We start from the raw sequence: 26,871 nt of genomic DNA on the forward strand, positions 1-26,871 counted from the left end.
AGAGAGGGAATGAAAGAAAGAATTGGGAATCTTTACCCGTTAAAACTAAAGGGAGACAAAATGGTATGCAGGCATCCACTCTAACCTTCTGCTGCATTTCCAAGAGTAGAAGCCATGGCAACAGGAAATAATCCGGGACTAGAGAAGACAGGACATGAATTTCAAGGGTGGTGGAAAGCAGACTGTGTATGAGGCTTCTGCTCTTGGGGTTGCCACTTACTGCATGCACAATGTAAAGGTTCAGTCAAATGTTCCAGCCACACTTTGGACTGGTCCTCATTGCTTGTACTGACCGGTGCTATCCAGCAGAAAGTAAAGCATCAGATGAAACACTGTTTGATTGAGGATTTGTGGTTTGGACATTTCTAAGAGGCGAATCATTGCTGAGATTTTGAATCCCCGCAACGGGGTGAGCTCCCGTTGCTCGGTCCTTGCTCCTGCCAACCTAGCAGTTCAAAAGCACATCAAAGTGCAAGTAGATAAATAGGTACCACTCCAGTGGGAAGGTAACGGCATTTCCGTGAGCTGCTCTGGTTCACCAGAAGCAGCTTAGTCATGCTGGCCACATGACCCAGAAGCTGTCTGTGGACAAACGCCGGCTCCCTTGGCCAGTAAAGCAAGATGAGAGCCGCAACCCCAAAGTCATCCACGACTGGACTTAACGGTCAGGGGTCCCTTTACCTTTACCTAAGAGGCCAATTGGGAAGTGCAGATTTTAAATTGTAGCATGTTTACTCCTATCTTTCCTCCTATGTTTATTCTCCTACTTAGTGTTATCCTATACCCGTTATCCCTCTATTTCTTAAGACTGCATACACATACATGCACAGCGGCATTAGGAACTACAACAGTTCTATATTGTTAGAGACTATGTGTGCCCCTCACCGGGATTGATAGGCCCAATTGGAAAGGTCTGTGCAGTTAATCCTATCCTATGATGTTCACAAATGCTCTCCAATGGCCTAGAGAGTGAGAACAATGTGTTTGATCCTATCTGTGTGCATTGGTGAGGGAGGGACCCAAACATAAGCACACACATCCTGAGCCATTTGTCTCAATTATACTTGACATTAATGTAGAACTGGTGGTGGTGGTGATTACACATTTCTCAGTCTGAAAGCCACCAACCTCACTCCGTAAGTCTAAGCCGGAACAAAAGCACAGCTAGTGTCGTGAGAGAGAGAGAGGCTCTGACAGAAGGCCACTTTTACTGCCAAATATTGGGACTACGAGAAAGACAAACTACCAGAGACTGTATATGGTGTATGCTTATATGGTGTATATGCTTAGAAAGGGTGATTCATTCAGAGAGAAAAATACTGAGTGGTATGTACCCACTCCTGGATAAGAAATGGTGATGATGGAGAGAGATTAGGCTTCACTTGCTCAAGCTAGGCACATGACAAGAGTGTGGTATGGCTTCATTTTGTTTTCCCCCATCCTATTTCAGATGTCTTAGGTATTTTTCCTTCTCATAGAAAGTTTGCAGCGCACAGTTGTGTCTGCCATGCCACTGAAGTACCTACTCCAAACTCTACAGAAAAGTATGCACAACCAACCACTACTAGCTTTCATTGGAGAGTTGACTCAGCCACATGGAAGACATGCAGTAACCACTTAAAGAGTTTTCTGCCTAATGCTTATGATCATAAGGGGAGCCTGTAGGCTCTATCTATAGAGTTAAGCAGAGCATAGAATGCATATGGTGCGCCACAGACATATGTGCAGTGTGCAACAGTGACAACTCTGGTCTTTATGACATGGTTAGATGCTACAGAAAGCTGTCTCTTTGCCCAGTGACAGAGAAACCATGTGCTAAGTTTCTAAGCATTCTAGACCCAAATCTCAAACTAATTTACATATAAAGAATGAAGAGCAGATAAAAACAGAAAAGCAATAAAAACATTTAAACCAAAAGTAAAATGCTTCCAAGAGGGCACTTGCAGAAAAGACCCATTTATCCAGCTGGGAAAGCCTATTGGAACAAAAATGTCTTCAATTGTTTCTGGAAAGTGCAGATAGTCATATCTCAACAGGGATGTTATTCCATAGAACAGGGGCAGCCATACTAAAAGCCCTGTTCCAATTCACTGAGAAATGGGCTACTGAGATCTTTGGAACTTGCAGGAGAAAGTCTCTCACAGACCATTGGGAATTAGCAGGTCCTGAAGAGCTGTGAGTTTCTATTCCCACATGGAAGATCACATATCTCCATTTTCAGATAAGTATCCCAGAGGAGCAGGCTTGTGGATTTTATCATTGAAACCATGAAGGAATCAGTGATTAAACTGAGCAAGCGGTGGTGCAAAGAAGCCAATGGTTTCTTTGACAGTGTTTCAGAACTCATTAATATGAGTTGCATTTTACAATTTGCATTGGTATTGTTCGACTGCTGTATGTAAACTGCTTTAAGATCACTAGTGGCAGAAAGTGGCCTATGAAAGCTCTAAGCGAAGACATAAATAGTATATACTCTGGTTTGTGCTTTTGAATGAGCCCACTGTGCAGGCAATGGCCAACACTGATTCAGATCTGTGAAGTTCCTTGAACTTTTCTCCATGGGCGCACTCTGCGCAATTCATGATGATCATGCACAACAATAACTTAGATCTGCTTTGTGCAAATTGCATGGCTGCTCTTCTGTGCTAAGTGCCAGCATGTAAGGCAGGCAGAAATATATTCAAAAATAAAGGAATGTGTTTTGCACATATCCCTAAATTTACTGCTTCATCTGTACCCTGTTATTACAAAGCATTTATTCATGCCACCCTTTTACAGTCCTCTCTACAGCTCTGTTTTCCCAGAAGAAACAAGGAACTTATTTCTTCATTTATTAGACAAAATGGCCATATTATATTGAACACTGAGCACAACACTTCTACCACAGAGGATGGCTCCAAATGGCACATGCTGCTCCCCTTGCTGTGATTAATGCAGGCAAATCTCTGTGTACTCCCTCCTCCAAACAAAACCAGGTGGTTAGAGATGCACTGCAAAACATATAAATGGGAAGAGGAATTGTGAACTCCTCATTAAAATAAATAAACACTTTTTTAAAAGCCTAAAGGAGGATCATTTTAAACAAGAAAGCAATTAAAGAGCCTCTCTCACCTTCCCTCTGCAACACTTTTGGAAAGCGTGAGGGGACCAGAGGCACCATAAAGTCATTTTATTTATAAAACACACACACACACAAATGTGCTGATTCCAACATTTGCAGCATCTACATTTTCTCAGCTCAGCTGCCACATCCTTCTCTTAATGTGGGTGTTTCTGCCATATGCACCGAGGCGACGGAAGGCACGACCGAGGCATTTGAAAGCAAGCTCTGTTGTTTGCCAATCTAAAAAAGGTCATCTTTCTTACATAAAGTCTCCTTAAAAAATAATGGCTATGACAAGTGCATGTGGAGTTCAGCAGAGCTGGATAGAGGGTAGGTTGGTTTTCTGAAGGGGAAAAACACAGGAGCCAATATGATGTAATGGCCAGAGTGTGAGGCTGGGGAAACTTGAAACTGTAAAGCTCACTAGGGGTGCCTCCAGACTTGCTACGATTTTGCAGGATGGGTACAAGCACATACAATAAATTTAAGTTTGCACAATTAAAGTGAGTGAGTGTGCTCTGTTGCCCAGCAAATGCTCTAGCCTGGACACTGAGGTCCAGCACTGAGGGCCTTCAGGTGGCTCCCTCATTGCGACATGTGAAGCTACAGGGAACCAGGCAGAGAGCCTTCTTGGTAGTGGCATCCACTTGATGGAACATCTTCCCATCAGATGCCAAGCAGAGAAACAACTATTTGACTTTTAGAAGACATATGAAAGCAGCCCTGTTCAGGGAAGTTTTTAATAGCTGATGTTTTACTATGTTTTTAATATTTTGTCGAGAGCCGACCAGAGTTGCTGGGGCAACCCGGTCAGATGGGCAACATAAAATTATTATTATTATTTCTACTACTCCAAATCCATCTTTTTGAAAACAAGTAAATGCATTTTTATAGTAAGAAGGGTGACAGGGAAATGCACTGAAATGTGTGTGATGAAGCAATCATTAGCAGGAATACATATAAACAGCCCACAAGCAAATCAGGATAAATATATGATGAACGCTTACTGTTGCACAGAAATCAGAATGCATCCACAGTAAAGACTAGACTTAGCCTAACTTCCATCGAAGTTTTGTGCAAGGAAATCAGGGTGGATGCTCAATCAACAGGCTTCCCTTCCAAGTTGTTGACCTTCTACCAGTGGTTGAAGACACATCTCTTTACCCAGGTGTTTGTGAGGAGTTACATGCCAGTCATGCAATCTGTACCACAGTAGTGGGAGACCTGTAAACTATGGCAGGTACTGCTGTGACTTCAAAGCAACAACTGGAACTTCAAGTGAGCTCCCGATTGTTCCTTTGATGGAGAAAGGTGAGCTCTGCTGATAGATGTTGAGTATCCACTAACTCCTAGAGGGGGAACCAAAGATTCAAACTACAGTGGTACCTTGGGTTAAGTACTTAATTCGTTCCGGAGGTCCGTTCTTAACCTGAAACTGTTCTTAACCTGAAGCACCACTTAGCTAATGGGGCCTCCTGCTGCCACCGCACCACCGGAGGACGATTTCTGTTCTCATCCTGAAGTTCTTAACCCGAGGTACCGGTACTATTTCTGGGTTAGCGGAGTCTGTAACCTGAAGCGTATGTAACCTGAAGCATATGTAACCGGAGGTGCCACTGTACTTGAAAGCCATTCTGCAGGCATCCCCATGCTGCTCTTTGAACCTCTGAAAACCACCTGGGGCTGTTTACTAAAGGACTTCCAAACAGCCCCACACTATGATTTGTGAAGTCCCCAAAATCAGGTTCTGACAGTACAGAGTCATCTGACCTCTTCCCGGAAGAGCAAAACATCTGAAGCATTTTGAGTGCAGTTAAAATGTTTTAGGAACCCTGAAATTTCTTGGGAGGGGTATTTGTTTGCTGTGGTATTGTAAAGCAAGGTTAAAAGTGAATTTGTTCTTTCACACATGGACAAAACATCTATGGAATTTGGAGGAGTGTGTGTGTGTGTGGACCATAAAGAAGGCTGATCGCCGAAGAATTGATGCTTTTGAGTTATGGTGCTGGAGGAGACTCTTGAGAGTCCCATGGACTGCAAGAAGATCAAACACATCCATTCTTAAGGAAATCAGCCCTGAGTGCTCATTGGAAGGACAGATCATGAAGCTGAGGCTCCAATACTTTGACCACCTCATGAGAAGAGAAGACTCCCTGGAAAAGACCCGGATGTTGGGAAAGATGGAGGGCACAAGGCGAAGGGGATGACAGAGGACAAGATGGTTGGATAGTGTTCTTGAAGCTACTAACATGTGTTTGATCAAACTGTGGGAGGCAGTGGAAGACAGGAGTGCCTGGCGTGCTCTGGTTCATGGGGTCACGAAGAGTCGGACACGACTAAACGACTTATCAACAACAAGTGTGTGTGTGTGTGTGTGTGTGTGTGTGTGAATAGGTAAGTGGAATTTCTCAAGGGGGTACAGGTCCCTTGGTTGTATGTTTCTATCTATATCTTCACTATAAAAGCAGTTTTAAATGTAGTAGTAGAACGCATACACATACTGAGAATGCACACATATGCTTTTTTTGCCTGCTGTCTCACTTTTTTGTCATAACTACTTGCTATTTCACATTTTTCATAATTACAAAAACTTTTCAAGCACACTAAAAGGGAAATGGATCCCCAAATTTATATTTTTCTAAATGCTTCCTTTGTCTTTCATTAAAGCAGTTTGGAAGCATAAGGTTTTTATTTAAAATAATGATAAAAAAGTTTATTGAATACACTTGTGAGCGTTAAAGAAGCTAGAGAGATAAAAATATTTTTGATTTCTTGTTTTTCTCTTGAACTATTCTTATTTCTGTACTATATATCCATTGACACTTGGGTTGCTTTTGTTCATTGTGATCATGAAAAAGCATGCCAAAGAATAGAACAATGAAATTCTCTGTTAAAAACAACTGCTTGAAACATTCAGGAAATAATTAAACTCAACAATAAACTGAAAACCTGTTTAGAACATCCAGCAGCGTTCCACATGTCTGGGTAGGGTTGCCTAAACAAAAATGTTTTTAGCAGGTGCTGAAAAGAGTGAAGTGAAGGCACCTGCCTGATTCCAATAGACAGGGAGTTCCAGAGTGTGGATGCTGCCACACTAAAAGATTGATTTCTTACAGTTAGGTAGGCTTGCATTGAAATATGAATGAAATCAAACTTTTCCTCCCTTGTTCCTGGTGTATATCTTCCCTCACCCTTTCTTCCTTGGTGAGAAGTAGGGCGCCATTTTAGGGTCTGCCTCAGGTGCCAAAATCTCTTGGGCTGGCTCTGTTCGTATCTCAATTATTTCTGATGTCTCATCAAAGACGGAGCACCACAACTCCCTGTCTTTAATTCCTCTCCTCTCCAATGGGCACATTGGCTTGGCTTGGCTCCCCAATCAAAATGCTGTCTGTCAAGAATAATAAGCTTCAGAAAGCCATAGGATGCCAAGATTCCCACAGTCGCCACACTGTGAGAAGCAGACGGCAATGTGCTAAATGGGGGAAAGCCTAGATTCAGTCTTTCTTCAAGGCATCCTCAAAGAATCAGCCACCTGTTTCTAATGCTGTGGGCCATGACATTGACTGCAGAGATGCCATGGCTGTTCTTGCGAAGAAAAAGCCTCCACAGCATTGCATTGGTGCATTTATTTATTTATTTATTTATTTATTTATTTATTTATTTATGAGAAAAGTATAATGGCACTGTAATAAAATTTCCACACACACAATATTGTGCAGCCTCTTACCTGGCCTTGGTTGGAAATTCTAAGAACCCCCCCCCCCAAGTTATTTATTTTGTTTCTGGTCAATAACAATGTAATGTTATGCTTCTGTTTTCAGCACTTAGGCTAGTGAACAGCTCAAAGGAATAAAGAGTCACTGCTAGCTATTTTTGCTTACCAGCTAGCACCAGAAAATTCAAATATCTGCGCCTGATCATGTCCACAGACCACTTACGCAAGCATCGTTTCTTCAATGTCTTAGGAATAAAACTGAGGGCAGTTCTAGCATATGCTTTCATGAAGATTCACATTAATCATTTTAGAGATCTATTCTAGGGATGCTTGAGGAATTCAATTTCCCTGAACTGACCAGATCAGCACCTCCCACATTATTATGCAAACATCCTTTGGATTCTGCAGCTCTCTGAATTTTATAATACAGTAATCAGCTGGGGAAAAAATGTACCAAAATGTGTTTTAAAATGAGTGTGGTAGAATAAAATACATCTAGAAATGCATCGACTGGGATAAAATAGCTATTTAAATGTACATTTGTGTGCAAACTTTTTAAAAAATCACAGATTAACATGGAAACAAAATGAAATAGATATGAATGAGTGCTCGCTTCGGCAGCACATATACTAAAATTGGAACGATACAGAGAAAATTAGCATGGCCCCTGCGCGAAATAGATATGAATGAATACATGTGAAATTGACACAGACCACAAATAGGCCGATCTGTTCATCCCTAGGCTCTTCTGCAATACATATGTATCTTTCCCCTCAATGTCATGATAATTAAGCTCTGACAGGAAAGGATATTTTAAGGGACTAGCCAATACTTGCTTTGAACGCCACTTTGTTGAAAGAAGTTGCTGTCTCTGAAAAATTGATTCTGTTGTCCAATTATGTTGACATTGGGTTGGCAGGCTGCACATTCTTGGGTTCATTTTGTATTTGCTATCTTTTAGCTTCTCTTTTCCTTGAGTTATGGGCTATACTGGTAGAATCCAAAAAGAAAAGGGACACTGGGACAGATCCAGATGAAGTTAGCTGCACTTACGTCCCACCAAAATCAATGTATAACATTAGTTGCAATTCAACTTCAATGCTGCTGATTTCAAGGGGAACTAATTGCAGTTGACTAAGTCTAGATCCAATCCATTCTTTCTCTGGGTGGCATCATTAAACAGATAAGTGCCAATGAGAAGGAACCTGTGGACAATTGACCCTCCTAAGATAGGTAAGCAGCTTCCTATCACTGAAATGAAGCTCTTCCCACTTCCCTCTCTCCCCCTGCATTTGTCATAGGAAAACATGGAGAAAGAATACAGGGATATGCCAAAGTGCATAGCAGCTTCTGGAACTTGGAATGCATAAAAATAGTAGATGGGAAATTGTAAGCAACATAAAGAGGAGCCTTCTGGATCAGTCCAAAGATCCATCTAGAACAGCATTCTGTTCTCACAATGGCCAACTAGAAGCCTGTAGGAACAGCATGAATCGGCTCTCTCCCCACTTGTAATTCTCAGCAACTGGTATTCAGAAGCATGCTGCCTCTGACTGTGGAGCCACAACATTACAATCATGGCTAGTATTTTATTTTAAAGCCATCCATGTTGGTGACTACCCATACCTCTTGTGGGAGCGAATTACGTAACTGAACAATGTACCGTGTGAATAATTATTTCCTTTTGTCTCCCTCGACTCTTCCGACAAATCAGCTTCATCGGATCTCCCTGAGTTCTAGTATTATGGATCTGGGAGAGAGAAGAAACTCTTCAACCCTCTTTCTCTACTAAACAGGATAGTGGTTGTTTGCAATCCTCATGCATGACCTCCACTTCACCTTTGCACTATAGAGACATGGTTGATATTCTCATTTGAAAGACAAAAAGCATCATAAATAGTATAAACAGATACAAATTAAATTTCCCCTGGAGAATTAGTTCCTCCAGCATCACTAAAGCCAGGAAGCATTAGGTTCGAATAGGCAGCAGTGACTGCCAGGAAACAGGGATTGACTGATTTTCTGCCGCATTACCTGGAAGGATTTGATTTCCTCATTATCAATCTGTTGAGGTAAATATATTATTCATCCATTAGCCTGTTTCTTCCATACAAAGGAACTTGCCTGCAAGGAAGATTCTTCTTCAGTGGCCTACATATGATCAAATACAAGCCATCTCATTAGCCTCGGTGCTAATGTACCTGCTTTGCATGCCAAAAAATTCCAGGGTCAATTCCTGTCATCTCCAGATCAGTCTGGGGTTGTCTGGCACCCTCTTTGACACCCTGGATAACTAATGTCAGTCCCTGCAAGCCAGGCATGGGGAACCTCTGGGCTCTTTAAAGGTAAAGGGACCCCTGACCATCGCAGACGACTCGGGGGTTGCAGCGCTCATGTGGCCAGCATGACTAAGCCGCTTCTGGCGAACCAGAGCAACACACGGAAATGCCATTTACCTTCCCGCCGGAGCGGTGCCTATTTATCTACTTGCACTTTGACGTGCTTTCGAACTGCTAGGTTGGCAGGAGCAGGGACTGAGCAACGGGAGCTCACCCCGTCAAGGGGATTCAAACTGCCGACCTTCTGATCAGCAAGCCCTAGGCTCTGTGGTTTAGACCACAGTGCCACCTGCATCCCTTCTGGGCTCTTTAGGGGGGACTATTTAGGGAGGGACTATTTAGCTCAACACAGCTCCCATGAGGCTGTTTCCACAAAGCTAGGCTCACTTGCCTCATCAAATGTGACATCAGGTGAGGGCCAAGTAGAGACATGGCTGCCAGTGCACAGCTGGCATCCTTAAAGTGTGCTCTTGATTGGGTATCAGCAAGAGAGGTTTGCTCCCACTGCCAATCAGCAGACAGATGGTAAGAGCAAGTCACCCGGGACTGGCTGTGCTAAAGGTACTTCCGTGGCTCAGCTGATCCTGGTAGAAAGCAGAGCTTGAAGTCAGTGACTGTTGGATGGTAGGAACGGACTTCAAGACTGCCGGGGTTAGCTGTGCTACTGAGTTGATTGACTGCATTTATATCCCTCCTTTTTCTCCAAGAGGCTAAAGGTGGTGTACATGGATCCCCTCTGTCCTCATTTAATCCCCACAACAACCCTGTTAGTCTCAAAGGCTGTGACTGGCCCAAGGTCAGCCAGTGAACTTCATAGCTGAGTCGGCATTTAGACATGCTCTCCCAGGTCCTAGACTGACACTCTAACCACTACACCACACTGTCAAGGAGCTCAACAGTGCAGCCACCCTCTACGGAAAGTTTGAGCCTCATGTCAAGCCATGCTTGGCTTGGCTCGGTTTTTCCTTTGTAGTGCAGGTTGCTAAAAAGGAGAAATGGGTCTCCTTGTGCCCTGCTCACCTGTCAAAACAGCCCCCCCAAAGGAGGAGAGTAAGAGGGAGCTGAATGAGTCAATTATAGATGAGTCCATTCCTCCTCCTTCCACTGTTCTGGATTGGTCAACTCATCTTAAAGTGCTCCGACAAGATTCCGAAAATATTAACTACCCAACAAGCCTGTCTCAAGAACTGGCCTTAGCTGAGAAATCCTATAAGGCAAATATAACTGATATAACGACCCAGAGGCCACCTTCTTAGCTTGGAAAAAAACTTTCAAAGTCAACTGGTTACTTCCAAATGTACTCAAACAGAGGAGACGGTTATGTTCAGGACCAGTTCCACTTGATATGCACAGAACTCTCCAGCATGAAAAAATTTCTAATGATAACAAATGGGCTACTTCTGACTCTAGTGGAAAATTTTACACCTCAGGAAAGAGGCACAGAGCCAAATGACACTGACCAAATGAACAACCTACCCGAACCAGCAGATATGAATCACCCAGTAACCAGCAAGAAGTCACAAAAACAAAAACCAGAAGCAAAGAAAAAGAAAAACAAAAATATCAAAATATTAAGGAAATCGAAGATAACCCATCATGCTTGCAAACAAAACAGCCCCTGAGCTTGAGGGGGGCCAGGATCTAGCCAGATCTACTCCTGCTGTAGACAATACTGAGCAAGATGAACCAATGATCTGACTCAGACAGATTTTTGGGGGGGAGGCCCCCCCATAACCCAAGAAATTAATGAATGTCAGAATCTAGTTAATATTTTATATGCTGAAGGGAAATTGCAGTCTGCAGCAGTTCTCCCGGGTGTAGCCCATGCAAACCAGCCTGACTGGGCTGGTTGAATGTAGGCCATTATGAAACAAAAGTCAGGCAAATACACGTCAAAGAAAGTGTTTTGCGTCTGGGCAAAATAGGGGTTGCTGAGGTGACAGGAAGGGGGCAGGATGTGCTGAGAGGAAAAATATGCCTGTCAGGTGGGATAGCAGGTGGATGGGAGGAGTTGCTTGGAGCAAGGGTTTGCTGGAAAGGAGGAGAAGAAAGGCCACAACCATATTGGCTGCTGGCTGAAGAGCTGGCAACCCAAAGACTGGAGAACATGTCTGGATGCTCTAGATTCAAGCTGGCTGTGAAGCCATGAGAGAGGCAGGGAGAAACCCTCTAGAGATGGCAATGCTGTAACTTCTGCACTCCCTCCACCTACACTCAGGTTGTATATATGTGAATAAACTTTAAGTCACTGAAGTCTCTGTTGCTCCTTCATTTCCACAAAAAAACAAGGCCAAGACCCCTGGAATCTCATGCATTGCTTGGCTTGTAGCAAACAGTATGTTGCTTAATGTCAAATATGAAGATGATTCCATTTCTTTCCAATAGAAATTATTGTCTGTCATAATATTAAATCTGCACTTTGTATGCAACAAAGACAAGACCTTCTTACACGTCGCCCTAAATAAACTTGATGGACTATGGAGAGATAAAGAGACAGATAGCTACCAAGTTAGCACAATGGACATGGTGTGTGGTTTTCACAGTGTTTACGTTCATAAATTCTTCCAAATCTAATTCTGAAGAAGGCCTGAAAAGAAGATAGTAAATATTAAAGCAGCTTGTTACTCCTCTCTAGGGGCCAAAATCATATAGCTTAAAAATGTTTTATTTATCAGACAATAATGCAAGATGTTATTTACTAGTATGCAGGATGTACAATTTATGCAACAAAGCATGAACATTTAAAAACCTGTTCACGGTTTCCCTTAGTGTAATAATTAAAAAGACAGATGGAATCAGATGTATGAGGCGAGAGAACATCTAAAGAAGAGGTACAAGGGCAGCTTAGTTTGCTTTGAATGAATCTTCTTTATACACTGATGAGAGAGAAAGGGCATAGATCTAGGCCAAGAGGAGAATAGGTTCCCCTGTGAGGAAAGGTTGAAGAATTTGGGATTTGGGATTAGATTAGAGAAAAGGGAAGTAAGAGGCAACATGACAGAAGTCTATAAAAGTATAAAAGTCTGCATGGCATAGAGAAAGTGGACAGAGAAAGGTTTCTCTCTCTCATAACACTAGAACGTGAAAAAATATTTTTTTTTATTATTATTATTATTATTATTATTATTATTATTATTATTATTAAAAATATGTTGCCCATCTGACTGGGTTGCCCCAGCCACTCTGGGTGGCTCCCAACAGAATATTAAAAACACAATAAAATATCGAACATTTAAAAAAAAAAAATCCATGAACTCTTGAAACTTAATGTTAGAAGATTCAGAACAGAAAGGAGGAAGTACTTAATCATGCAGCACATAGTTAAACTTTGAAACTTGCTCACACAGGTGGCAGTGATGGCCACCAACATGGAAGGCTTAGATGAATTACTGGAGGAGAAGACTATCAATGGCTGCTAGTCATGGTGGCTAAATGCAACCTCCATACCAGTTCCTGGAGGACAACAGGGGGAGAGGGATGTTGCCCTCTTCTTCTGCTTGTGGGCTTTCCATAGTTGGTCACTGACGGATGCTGGACATGATGACTGTGTTCTATATCCACTGCTAAAGGCAATGTGCCCCTGAATGTGATTGCTGTGTCAAAATATGTCCAAAGTTTTTTTTTTTTTTAAAAAAAAAATACATATTTAAAGGCCTATTTGTATTTAAATTCAGTGGTACCTCAGGTTAAGTACTCAATTCGTTCTGGAGGTCTCTTCTTAACCTGAAACTGTTCTTAACCTGAAGCACCACTTTAGCTAATGGGGCCTCCTACTGTCGCCGCGCCACCGGAGCCCGATTTCTGTTCTTATCCTGAAGCAAAGTTCTTAACCTTAAGCACTATTTCTGGGTGAGCGGAGTGTGTAACCTGAAGCGTATGTAACCTGAAGCATATGTAACCTGAGGTACCACTGTATGTATTTTTGAATATATTTTGGCACAAAATGGTATGATAATAAACACACATATAATTGATTTTATTTCATAAAATTTGTAACTGCTTGATTATAAAACAAACAAACCTCAAAGTGGTTTACGAAGCAGTTTCTCTCTCTCTCTCTCTCTCTCTCTCTCTCTCTCTCTCTCTCTCTCACACACACACACACACACACACACACACACCACAGACTGATGTGGAAACTGGGTAATACAGATGTATGAGCCCATGCAAAACTTACATGGACCTGATATAGACAGATCCATTAATCTACCCTTACTTATCAACACAACAATTTCAATATGTCATGTGCATTGACTCTTGGTCATGTGACTTGGCCCTTGGATATATTTGAAATCTGTCATAATAGAAAGAACTTGTGGCAATGAATAAGAAAAGAAATGCAGACCTCATCCCAACATTTACCGTTCTTCTGAACGATTTTCAAACATCTGTGCCTAGTTGAAAGACTGAAATGCAGTTGTATATGACTGTCTAGATAAATACCCAAAGCTAAAAGCTGGCATGCTAAAGGAGATATGTCATGTATACTTAGGAGCTGTTATTTATTTATTTAAGGAAACTACAGTGGTACCTCGGGTTACAAAAGCTTCAGGTTACAAACACTTCAGGTTACAAACTCTGCTACCCTGGAAGTAGTACCTCGGGTTGAGAACTTTGCCCCAGGATGAGAACAGAAATTGTGTGGTGGCGGCATGGTGGCAGTGGGAGGCCCCATTAGCGAAAGCGCGCCTCAGGTTAAGAACGGTTTTGGGTTAAGAGCAGACCTCCAGAACAAATTAAGTTTGTAACCTGAGTTACCACCGTACAGCAAAGTGACTATTAAGCTGGGACATGGAGAAATGAGTACAGCATGACAGCAGTCTGGACTTTCGTATCTACTCGGGAGTACCACTAGGAAGCTCATGAGATTGAAATTAAATCTTCTTCCCACCCCCGCCATTACCTTTGGCGAAAAAGACTGATTGATTGCTCATGATTGCCAGTTTTCTGGCATATCAGGAAATGAGAAGCGGACAGTTAAGAGCTGATTCATTTTAAAACAAATGAGTTTATGAGCTATTTTGTCATGTTTGAAAGCACGTGCATGTTGCTCACATGAAGAGCCCAGAAGGGGTGTAGCACAGTCACGAACGATGTGCTTTGCAAGTGAAAAGACCCATGTTCGGTCTGCAGCATTTTCAACGAATACATTGATATCAGATACCAAAGCTGGAAAAGACCTTTGCATGAGATCATAGAAAGTTGCAGCAAACTAGAGCAGACCTTTTTTCTTTTTTTCTTTTTCTTTTTCTGCTTAGTGGACTAATGGTCAATATAAAGGAGCTTCATATTCTCTGAAGCCATTGGGACAGGCATAGCCATTGTGATGCCTCCCAGTTCTTGTTGAACTCCAGATTCCAGCTGCTCCAGCAATCATGGCCAATGGCCAGGGATGATGGGAGTTCAAATCCAAAAATGACTTGAGGACACCAGTTTAGGTATTCCTGCATCCCTTTCCCACCCTGATCTGGCCACAGTGATCCATGTGATGGTTTGATTACTGTGACTCGCTCTACGCGGGGCTGCCCTTGAAGTTGTCCCAGAAACTCCAGCGGGTAAAGAATGCTGCAGCGAGACTCCTTACGGGGTCCTCGCCATGGGACCACATTCATCCAGTGCTTTTCCAGCTGCACTGGCTCCCGGTGGAGTACAGGGTCAGGTTTAAGGTGCTGGTTTTGAACTTTAAAGCCCTTTGCAGCCTAGGACCCTCATACCTACGGGACCACCTCTCCTGGTATGCCCCGCGAAGGACCTTAAGGTCCATAAATAGCAACACTCTAAAGGTCCTGGGCCCTAAGGAAGTCAGATTAGCCTCAACCAGGGCCAGGGCCTTTCAACACTGGCTCCAGCCTGGTGGAACGCTCTGTCTCATGAGACCAGGGCCCTGCGGGATCTGATTTCTTTCTGCAGGGCCTGTAAGACAAAGTTGTTCCGCCTGGCCTTTGGCTTGAATCAGCCTGATCCCCTCCCCCTATTTCCTTTTTCTTCTGTGATGGAACCCCTATTTGGGGACTTCCCTGGCATTTTTCTGGCCCACGTAGGACCAGTCTGGATAGTTGGCCTTGGTGAAGATTTGATGTTTTCTCCCCCCAAACAGTTTTTGATCTGGGCTTCCACTGAAATGAGGCTGCATTTTAAGTTGTATTTTAATCCTGTTTTTAAGTTGTATTTTAATTGTTCTTATACCTGATGTTAGCCACCCTGAGCCTGGTCTTGGCTGGGGAGGGCAGGGTATAAATAAAATTTATGATGATGATGATGATGATTATGATAATGACGACGACGACACCAGGCATTTAATTTGAACATGTTTTTGTTACAAATAGTCAATTTTTAAGATTTGCAAGTTGTAGTTCTACAAGATTTATTCCCAACCTCCGCTGCTACACTCTCACCAATAGCATCACCTACCTGCAACAGTTAAAAGAGCAGATGAAGTCCAATATTAGTCATACTCAGAGTGGATCCACTGAAGTGAATGGACTTACCCATTGATTTCAGTGGCTCTACTAAGAATATGACTGTTAGGTATCAACCAACCTATTTTATAAACTACTTTGAAGGGAAATGTAAAAAAGAGAAAATAAATATTTTGAAGAAGGTAAGTTTCCATTTGATTTATTAATTTCATTGTACATGCATTGTTAAAAAACAATTAAGCAAATATGATCATACCCTTTCCTATCTGAAATGTTTTAGCACAGAAACCCAGGATTTACTACAGCTGTCCTCATTTCCTTTCATGCCAAGTTAATCAGATTCAACAGCCATTCCTATAAAATACGGCACATAAGGATGTATAGCTTTTGTTTCTTTATTTCCATGGATAAGTCTGCTACTCTACCCCATGGCTATCTATAGAAAATTCAGAGTGCCTCGGCTATTCACTGAGTTTCCAAAAAATAAATAAAAACCCTTCTGCATATGTATGCATTTCCTCCAGCCTGACTCTGACAAAAGATGTTTTTCCCTTTTCTCAATTGCTTGCACAAAAGTTTTTTCAATGCATGCCGACACTGGCTCTAGAAAGTTCAGCACTTATGCATTATGTAGGTATCTCCAGGTAGTCAGTCTAGAGAAAACCCTTCATGGCAGAAATGAAAAAAAGTTGTGAAATCTGTTGTCAGCTCAACCTCTGCTGAAAAGAGTCTCTCACTCAAGCTTCTCACTTTCAGCCTTTGTAGTGAGATGACATGATACTGGGCATAACAATAAAGAATCTGCATAGACCAGGTATGTAAGTGTGTCGTGCTTCTAGTCATTGAATTGCTGTTGCAATGTGAAAATAGGAATGTTACATTCCTGGGAGCGTGTAAAGTCACTCTGAAAGACACTGCTAAGATATCTTGGGAGGGACAGAAAAGTTAATATGCAATGAACGTAGCTGTCAACTTTTCCCTTTTCTTGCGAGGAATATTATTTGGAATAAGGGAATTTCCCTTTGAAAAAGGGAAAAGTTGACAGCTATGGCAATGGAAGGTTTCTATTGTACAGGATTTTTTTTGGGGGGGGGGCTACATCACCTTGGGAACCTAGTCAATGCCAAGAACACAAAACGAAATAGAAAATGAATGTCATCTATAGGGCTGATTAGCAATGCAACTGCAGGAAGTAGTACCATTTTGGACAGTATCTTGGCCTGAACTAAGTGTTTACATTTGTTGATTTTTCCTGGATTTCTCATGATAGACAAATGAAATGACAGCTCAGTCATTTCCCCTCCTCTCTAGCTCCACTCCACCTGCGCTGGGCTAGCTATTAAGTGAAATGAAGTGGGTTGGGTTGGTCAGAAGGTTCCAGAGAGGATGCCATTTTCTACCTCAGACTGTTTACAAAATGTGCATAGGAGCAGCTACTATTTTAGATTCCTGACTGTGGTGCTGAAAATGCCTGATGTTTAAGATTACGTACCCAAAGATGTAATGATGTGTGCTTTTGCGACGTATACAGACACATAAGAGCATAAGAAGAGATTGCTGGATCAGACTAATGGTGACCTGTTCTCACAGTGGCCCACCAGATGCCTGTCAGAAACCTGTAAACAGGGGCCAAGCACAAGAGCACTCTTCCCTCTCGTGCCTTCCAGCAACTGGTATTTGGAAGCATTGTTGTCTCCAGCTGTGGCAGCTGTGGACACACTCTTGCCATAATCCAATATAAAGCACACCAAAACCCATGGACTTCAGGTAGCATAAGCATGCTTAAATCAGTGCCGAGATTTGATGCCTGTGTATGCTCTTTTCTCTCTTATTCTTCATTCCTCCCCAAATCCATTTCCAGTACACCAAGAAGTCTGTCCTTTACCAGACTTAAACTCACTTGCTTAGTACACAATCACATGTGGGGTTGTTATAGCATGTATTCAGTCACTCTACTGAAGTCCAAAATAACTACTTAAACAGAAAGACCTGGAAATATGGACTAGGTAGGAGAAATTTTCATAAGATGGTCATGCAACTGGTGAAAAAACTGGAACCAAAATGTTCTAAAAAGAGCTTCTGCTTCTTGTTGTTCTTGTTTTGCTATGATGTATATTCAAAAAAAAATTTAGGGACGTGGGTGGCACTGTGGGTTAAACCACAGAGCCTAGGACTTGCCAATCAGAAGGTCGGCGGTTTGAATCCCTGTGACGGGGTGAGCTCCCATTGCTCGGTCCCTGCTCCTGCCAACCTAGCAGTTCAAATGCACATCAAAGTACAAGTAGATAAATAGGTACCGCTCTGGCAGGGAGGTAAACGGTGTTTCCGTGCACTGCTCTGATTCGCCAGAAGCGGCTTAGTCATGCTGGCCACATGACCCAGAAGCTGTACGCCAGCTGTACGTCGGCCAATCAAGTGAGATGAGCGCCGCAGCCCCAGAGTCGGCCACGACTGGACCTAATGGTCAGGGGTCCCTTTACCTTTACCTTTATATTTAAAATTAATAGATTGTAACTTCTATCATTTTCCCTTGGTGATCATGTAACTTGGGTGAATGTTTGGTGCTGGATTTGATGAGTGTGCCCTCTGCAAAATAGGGGCTGGCAAATCCGTAGATTTTAGTTTCTGTCAATTTCTCTCTTCTTTCTAATCTTTGGTTTAGTTCTGCACATTGCCACAGCACTTTGTGGGTTTTTAATTTATTTTAAAATCCTCATGAAAATTCACGAGCATTTTAGTGTGGATTTCCTAATATACATGTTTAGATGCAATTCTGCCAAGTATATTGCATTTTTTTTTGTAAATTATATCCACTGTTATGTGCATTTTTATGCATTTCCCACTGCAGCATATGTATTTTTCCCACAGATGGTTTGGCTGGAGAACTGCATTGCAGATTTTGAAGGATGGCTTTGTTTCGGTTCATGTATTGTTTTAGAAAGTGTGAATTGGGCATCTGCAACTGAGTAGCAGAGAAAAAGGATCTGTCTCATTTGGCGCGTGAGTGTCAAGAAAGCTCTTACACCACACCATTCTGTATTCCATTTACTCCTGAATGTAATGGGTGAAAGTCATTTTAGAAATATTTTAGAGTCATAAAATCTCACTGCTACTATTTATGATAACCTCATTCCTTGGTGATTGAGTTAACCATCCACAGTTCATGGCTCTAGGAGTGATGGAGAAAAACATCTACTGCTAGCGCATTTTGTATTGCTCCTGAAATTACAGAGGCTGTTATTTCTACAAATCAGAAAGCTGCAGTAAGGTGGTCAAACCAAATGTAGTCTGTGAAGGCTAGCATTTCATGCGATATATCTCATAGTCTTATATCCCTTCTGTCCTGCGACGAAAGGAAAGGACTTCTAGCCCTGATGAGTACTAATAACAGAGTGAGCAACCAAGAGAGACCTCGATTTCTGTTAGGACAAAATAATTGGAATTGTTCCGTACTTCACATGAAAGTCTATAAAATGACGATGAGTACATCCAGCTAATTAGAATAGTGATATAATGCTGAGGCATACTGTGACTTGGGCGTGTTGTTGTTGTTGTTGTTGTTGTTGTTGTTGTTGTTGTTGTTATTCCACCCTATACCTGGAGTTCTCAGGTGTATATCTGTCAATGAAATCAAAACTATAAACATAGGCCTAGGCTAGGGATATATGGGTCATTCTGTTTCCATTCTTGGTCAAGTTTGCATAAATTAGTTATGGACTGTACTGAGGGAGACTGCACTGAGGAGGAATGTTGGGGGCCACTGCCCGCCCCCCAATCCTGAATCTTCCCAGGAGTAGGAGGACAGTATAGAGTTAGAACAGTGGTTTGCGGAGGGGCATAGTTCAGAAGGCAGAAGCTGGGAAATACTGGATGGGAAACAGCTAGCAGAAGAAACACTAGAAGAGAGAGGGTTAACAGATTCGCAATCTCTGGACAGCATTCAACCCCCCTTCCCCAGAGACACGGAGAGCTCAGAGAGTGTTAGAACAGAAAGCACAGAGGGTACAAGCTCAGATTATAAAACGTAGGATTGATGCAGATTAATAGGGACAGGCAGGGTAAGACTTAATTGGGAGCACTGCATTCTAGAGAGACGCTTTCTTTTGTATATTTTGGGAAATATGTATATTAGGCAAAAGCGCAAAGATAAATCTGTTTGCTGGGAGAAATTAACACTAAAGTGCAGGTGAATTTTCATTAGGACCTTTAAAAAAATTATAAAGGAATTACAAACTGATATGTAAACGTGGAGGGCTGAATATAAGACTGGAAAAAGGAGAAAACAAAATTGGTAGATTTCCCCATCCCAACTTATATGTGATTTAATAGGGAGCCTTAATATACATTTATTTTCAGATATCAATATAAGAAGAGCTGTGCAACTAATCTGTTTCATATGCATGGGTATCTTAAATTAAGACCCACTTTTCATCACTTTCAACTATCTGCCAAAATAATGACAAAATATTATGCTGATGTACTGCTCTGCATCCCATGATCTGAACAATACATAAGGAGATGCCCTTTGGGAATTTCAACTGCTTGTCACAAAAACCAGCAAAGACTCTCCTCCCTGAAAGAGAGGGGAGTGGTTGTGGGCGGGAGCCCGAGCACCGCCCCTAGCAGGGGGCGTTTGCCCCCTACCTCCACCTCACCTGGCATCCAACCAGGTGCCACAGAGGGGGCGTGTTCAGCAGCCTTTTGCTGCAGTGCCAGCCTCTCCCCGGCCTCATTCTTCGCCATCGTCTCGTCGTGAGTCACCCACCCTCCACTCGCTTTGAGTTAGGGCTTAGGTCATTGGCCTTGCTATGGACCTTAGGTTGGTCGCCCTGGTTGCCCAGGGGGCCTGGTAGGAGTTTTTCCATTTGGCATTTGGCTTTTTGGTTTTTTCGCCTACCTCGTAGTAATCGTCACAACTTTTGTGGTATTGGTGGGTAGGTTAGGCATTGGAATAATGTGTTGTGGTGTGTCGAAGTGCTAGGTGTGGCCATCGCCTATGCCTTCAATTTCTAGGGGTATTCCGTTAAAGGAATCTGGCGGTCGTGTATTCCGTCCGAAGCCTGCTTGGCGGGAGGCCATGGCACGACCCTCGGTGACATCAGGGGAGAGCCTATAGTTGGATTAGCATCAACAGGTGATGAACCCCTGGTGAATAAACCCACTTGTTTCGCGATTCAATGCCTAAGCCAATACCTTTGCATTGCTGTAATCAATAAAGTTGTGGCCTTTTCTAGCCCATTAACCTTATATCACGTGTCCCTGTGTCTTCATTTCACTTCGCGGGGGTCGGGTCCTCGAACCACAACCAGCAACCAAACTCTGCAGCTGGCAAACAGCGGTTAGGGATATTGATTAGATGGCAGACATCCCTTTTGAAGTTACTCCTAGAACTCCGCCAGTCTTGCTAATTCACTATGTGGATTGTGATGTTGTAGATAAATAGTATGAATTTGGGGTTCCATGAGATCAGGAAGCTCAAAAGCAAACTGGGGAGAAGCACTGCTCTCTCTGCATTGATATAAAAAGTACCCCTGATAGTTAAGTCCAGTAGCGAACGACTCTGGGGTTGTGGCGCTCATCTCACTTTACAGGCCGAGGGAGCCGGTGTTTGTCCTCAGAAAGTTTTTTCCAGGTCATGTGGCCAGCATGACTAAGCTGCTTCTGGTGCAACGGAACACCGACACCAGAGCAGTGCACAGAAACGCCACTTACCTTCCTGCTGGAGCGGTACCTATTAATCTACTTGCACCTTTTTTAGAGTGCTTTCGAACTGCTAAGATGGCAGGAGCTGGGACAGAGCAATGGGAGCTCACCCCATCGTGGGGATTCAAACCGTCAACCTTTTGATCGGCAAGCCCTAGGCTCAGTGGTTTAGACCACAGCGCCAGCCACGTCCCCTGCATTGATATACCCAGTCTGTAAAATGTGGTTCCGGTTCCCTCCATAACAGGGCTACTCTCTGGATCAGCACATCATTCCACATTCAGCGAGGGGGCTTAGATTCTCCAGCAATGCAGGTCACATTGATCACATACTTCAGAGTGCTGATGTCATTATTCTCGAAACGCTGCCTACCTGACTGCAATTCAAAACATAGACGCACAGGCTACCTACTCAAGGAGCCCATTTACATCTCAGCAACCGAAACAAAGTGGCACCTACAGCAGTGCCGATGAAAGCTCTCTTGATTTAATTACTTTAAACAACATAAAAAAGAGAAAGTGCTCGAGAAAGTGCTGTATTATACATGCATTCTCTGCATATCTCCCCGAGTTCGCTCCATCCAAGTACTGCCTTTGGCTGATCTACACAGAAATATTTTACTCCCGTTGAGTGTGCAGAGACAGAAAAATAAGTAGGAATCTGGATTTGCTTTTTTTTTTTTTTTGCAACAATGAAAACTGTCAGCTAAAATCCAGCTGCAGATATTAAATTTGCGTTTTTTTGCCTTTACTAGAGTTGAACTAAAGGGCAAAGAGAGCCCAGCGTGATCTCCCTCACCACAGCTGAGCTTGCAGAGGTGCCAGAAAGTGTGTGCACATGGGGAAGTATCATCCGGTGACTTATATACCCATGGAGCAAAATTGCTCTGGAAGTCACAGGGAGAAATAAATATGGAAAGTCACATTGCCATTTCCAGCTGCCACTTTTCCCTTCGCAGCGACACTCTAAATGTGATGCTGACATTGTTTGTAATAAGTTATGCTCGGAATGAGATATCTCCTTTCTCAAAACAACACAGGGTCAGCTGAGTAGCAGAATGATAAATATCTAGGCAGGTGGTTTTTTAAAAAAGTTATTTAGGGCAAAGTGCAGTGCTATTTTATTTGACACTCTGTTTGCTGGCTGGGTAAATGGTAAGGCTGAGTAATTTGTTGCTTCCTGTTGAAGGCACCAGATTACCTCCTCATTAAACAGCCTTCCTGGCCTTAAATAGTGGCATTATGTAGCAAATGGAATTGGGGCAGTGGAAGGAAAGGAAGCACAGAAGGAAACTGCAGTCAGCAAGTACCATAATAAATGAATCACAAAGGAAGATAAATATGCATGGTTAGGCAAAAGACCAGTGGTCTGTGAGCCACACACATTCATACCATAGACCAGAATTACCATATTTTCCTGTGTATAAGACTAAAAAATAATGAAAAAAAAATAGGGGGCGTCTTATGCACGGATATATCTCCCCCCCCCATTTTCTTAAATCTGAGTCCCCCCAAATAGGGGATGTCTTATACATGGGGACGTCTTATAGATGGAAAAATACGGTACTGCTTTCTTTATGCTGCACCAACAACATTTTTGGCAGAGACACTCGAAACATCAACCCTGCATGGATTTCCAATTCATTTTAGGATGTGTTGCAACATGTTGTTGGTTTTACCTATACAAGTTGGGAGATAGTGATCTGCTGGCTATGAAATCATCCTTTTCCTAAGGAGCTGCATCAGAAGCCCACATCCAAGAGAGATTCAGAGACAAAGCCTTTTCAGTAGTGGCACCCCAAGGGAGGAGTGCTTTTCCCAGGCACACTTTGACACTTTGTTGTCACTTTTGGCACCAGGAGGATGAGTTTATTCCCCAGGGCTTGCAAGTTTATTGTTCCTGTTTTTACTGCTAGTATGAATCTGTATAAACTTTTTATCATTGGAAGCTGCTATAGGCTTAGCCCATTTCTTAGCAACTCAAGCAGTGGCATCTCTCTGTCAGGTTCCTTGCTGCTCTTTACAGGTGTGTAGTTCAGAATTTTAATTAGTCAAACAAGCAAGGCAAGAGCTAGTTCACTAGCCTCCAACTCTCTGGCAGGCAAAAAAAGGGAGGAAGATTCACCACTGACCTCCCGAAGCCAGGCCTGGGCAGTTTTATTTACTTAAATCATTACTACCTCACTCAGAGCTAAAAATAGGCATCCAAAGGAGCTTCCAGATTAAGCTGTATTTGTAAAAACAAACAAACAAAAAGCCATTTGAGCGAGGACAATACTGCCTGGATTATTGCATGGGTGAATCTAGACATTCATGGACCATGCAATGAAGAGGCTGATGACATCACAACACATAGACTTGGTTACATGATGATGTCGTTCAAGGAAAGTCATGTCAGTTAAGATAGAGAACTATATTGTTGGCATCCATCTGTCTTGAGAGACAATGGAGTGCACCTCCAGGGGTGGTCAAATAGCTGCATTAGCATCACCAAAGTGACCTCCCTGAGGTGGGCAGTACATATTGAGATCCTGGGCTGCTCAGACCACAAGACCCCTCCTCTCAGCCTCACTGCAGGATTGAGAGAAGGAGGCATACAAGGTGCCATCCAACTGTCTTAGGGACTCCACTCTGGATTTGTATAGTGTTTACTCCTTAGCCTTTTCTTCTCCTGGAGATACACTGCAAGGCAGCAAAAGTTTAGGATCAGAACTTTCCTTCTCCTAGATGGGCTACTTTCCTTCTCCTAGATGGGCTACTTTCCCAGGTTGACGAGCCCCATCTGCCCCTCACTTACCTCTACAGCACATGCAGAAGCTGCCTTCCTGACCGTTGGACCCACTACTGGTCTCATCCACTCAACCCACCAGAATCTTCTTCACATGCAGGGGAAGCCCCTAACACACTGAGAAGTTGAGATCCACTGGCTACCCTCACCTGGTTTAGCCAGCCAGCCGAAGCAATTCCCAGGGGGTGGCTGCTGTCACATGCTAACAGCTTCTAGGAGCCACAGGTGAGAGCTGAGTGCAGGGTTGGGACCAAAGGTGGACAAACTACCCTAGAAGGACTGTGACGTGTCCCACACCAGAGGTACTACCCCTCCTCTAACATTTCATACATCCCAGGGAGCACAGCTGGGCAATAGCACTGATCAGGCAAACTTGTTGCAAGCAATTCCTAACCACCACCAAAAGGGGCGGGGGCACTTTTCAATTCAACAGAAAATATTTGGGGGTAGGGGAATGATGCCATTTAACTGCTGATTTGTACTCTTGTCTAATTCAAGTCTATTTGACACAGGGCAAGGAGCTCCTTCAAATTCCATCACAATTACCAGACTATTCATCTCTAAGACTGGGTGGGGAACCTATTGCACAGCTAACACCACATTCCTTTATGCCGGGGGATGTATTTTCTGATGAGGGCCACAGTTCCTTATAGGTGGGAGGCAGACAAAAAAAAAAAAAAAAAAAAAAGATAGGTAGAGCAATGGATGTCATGTTTACCTTTCTACAGCTTTCAAGCTATGCCAAGGACAGGGGTTTTCAGACACTCACTTCCTCATCCAGGCAAGCAAGAGACAATATGATGGCACACTGCAGCCAAGCAAAGGACCAGTGAGGGGTGTGGCCTGTGGAATGGAGAATGGGGTGTGGCCTAGTCATGAGAGCCTGATAGAGGCCGAAAGAGCCATATTTGGCCCCTCAATGTGAGGTTCCCCATCTGTGCACAGTTTAAAACATAGCTTATGATAGCCGCATCATCAAACTGCAGGGAGAAGGTTTTTCGTTTGTGTTTTTTTTTTTAAAAAAAAAAGCTTCTCAAACCACGTCAATGAAGCATGAAAAACATGTTTCCTTTTCTGCACCATAAGGAAGGCAGTAGCTAGACTGGCCCAAAGTGTGATATTCCAAGCTTTGCAGTATCTCTCACTTTACATCTCCTTCAACATAGTGAAATAATCTGAATATGCTCCTCGTCCTTTCTTTTTTGATGGACACCATCTGGTGCTTTAAAACTATAAGACAGCCCTTTGATAGGAATTAAACAGACATTTTAAAAAGAGAATGGATTTTATTTTCATGTGGAGGATTTCAAAGGCAGCACTTCTCGGTAGCATCTTGCAAACTCTGAAGGAGATAGCATTGTCTGACTGACAAGGACGAGGAATGGGAAAAACAATTGCCCTGCTTGGTACCTGCCACAAAAAGCTTTCTCCACTCCCCATTAATAAATATGACAAGGGTGAATTTATTTAGACTCATAGCCTGACCTATCTCAATAACTCAGCAAACAACAAATTTGAAAACAAGTGACATAATATTCATTGAATTAAACAGAATAATCTTGTGTATGATTCCCAGGACTAAAAAGCTACCATGGAAAAAAGATGAATGGAGATAGATGGATAGATAAAATCTTTTTATTGCCTAGCACTATTGATGTGCATAGTGTTTGGCAGAATACTGGAGGTAGAAGCAATCACCATTATTTGACTCAAGGCAGAAAACAGAGGAAGAGGCGAGAAAGCCAGGTATTTAGGGGAAAGATATGCAGTAAAATCATGCAGTCCTATACCCATCTTATACCCATTTACCTTAGCATCAACTCAATGAGACTTCTGAGTAGAAGTATACTTACACATAACTGGACAGAGTTGCAGCAAGAGCATAAAAAGAGCCTTGCAAGATCAAGGCAAACACCCATCTTGTCCAGCATCCTTTACGAAAGAACCATAAGTAACGAAAGATTATGTCGTGTGGAGTGTGGGGTGGGAGCAGGGCTGTCTTAAGCATATGCGGTGCCGGGGTGCAAAGATCTGCCCAGTGCCCCCCCCCCCAGGTTGCCCAGTCCCAGGCGAACAGGAGGGTGGAGCCAGCTGGCCGCTTCAGCGTCTCGCGACTCCCCGAACTCGCGACTCAGAGCCTCCCACAGCAGAAGAGCCTGCTGCGGCGCTCCAACCGACAGGCGGGCTCTTCCCCGGACTCAACTCTTGGGCCCTGGACTCTCAGCGTGGTGCGCCTGAGAGCATGACTCCTGGGTGCCCCACACCCCTAGCACCTATGGGTAAGACGGCCCTGGGTGGAAGAGGGAAACACAAGAAGGAAGAAGCCAGTAAATGGAGGCAGCGTGCCGGACAGCAGAGTGGCCTGCCTCAGGCAGTGGAATATCTTGTTCTGTCCTGCCCTTTATCCCCCCCAGCCCCCGTTTTCTGTGTGGAGGAAATGCCCTACTGTAGCACCCTGCTTGTGGTTAACGCTTAGCTGGAATGAAATATTCAACGCAGCAATAGAGAAATTAAAATAGTAATTTATTTGTCAGACAAATAAATAAGAGGCACAGTGGTACATGGTTACCAAGCTCTGGCCTGGCCTCCTGCCATTCTGGCCAGCACTTATATTCCCTTAATCCAGCCCCCTTTGCTCCTCCTGTGGCTGCCTCTGTCCAATCAGCCTGGTTGAAATTCCTATTGGCTGTTTGCTAGAACCAATCACAAAAGATACACCCACAAAAGATACACCCACTTCCTTGCCCTTATAAGGGAGACAAAGAGCTATATATATGACATATAAGTAATAATATATCTTACATG

The 26,871-nt window shown here is 43.1% G+C and overlaps 1 protein-coding gene across 5 annotated transcripts in view; it reads right to left on the reverse strand.

The window, feature by feature from the left end:
• The window catches only part of LRFN2 (leucine rich repeat and fibronectin type III domain containing 2), a 267,352-nt gene that overhangs the window by 93,599 nt on the left and 146,882 nt on the right, over positions 1–26,871 (reverse strand). For 2 of the 5 annotated variants that reach the window (XM_081854164.1, XM_081854163.1), the window contains exon 2: positions 11,663–11,744. The exons of the other annotated variants lie outside the window; for them this stretch is intronic. The gene's annotated coding sequence lies outside the window, so the exon portion shown is untranslated. The remainder of the gene's footprint in view (positions 1–11,662; positions 11,745–26,871) is intronic. 5 annotated transcript variants of the gene reach the window in all.

Source organism: Podarcis erhardii, assembly GCF_964252035.2.
Source record: "Podarcis erhardii genome assembly, chromosome: 3".
In the NCBI taxonomy this organism is placed as follows: domain Eukaryota; kingdom Metazoa; phylum Chordata; class Lepidosauria; order Squamata; family Lacertidae; genus Podarcis; species Podarcis erhardii.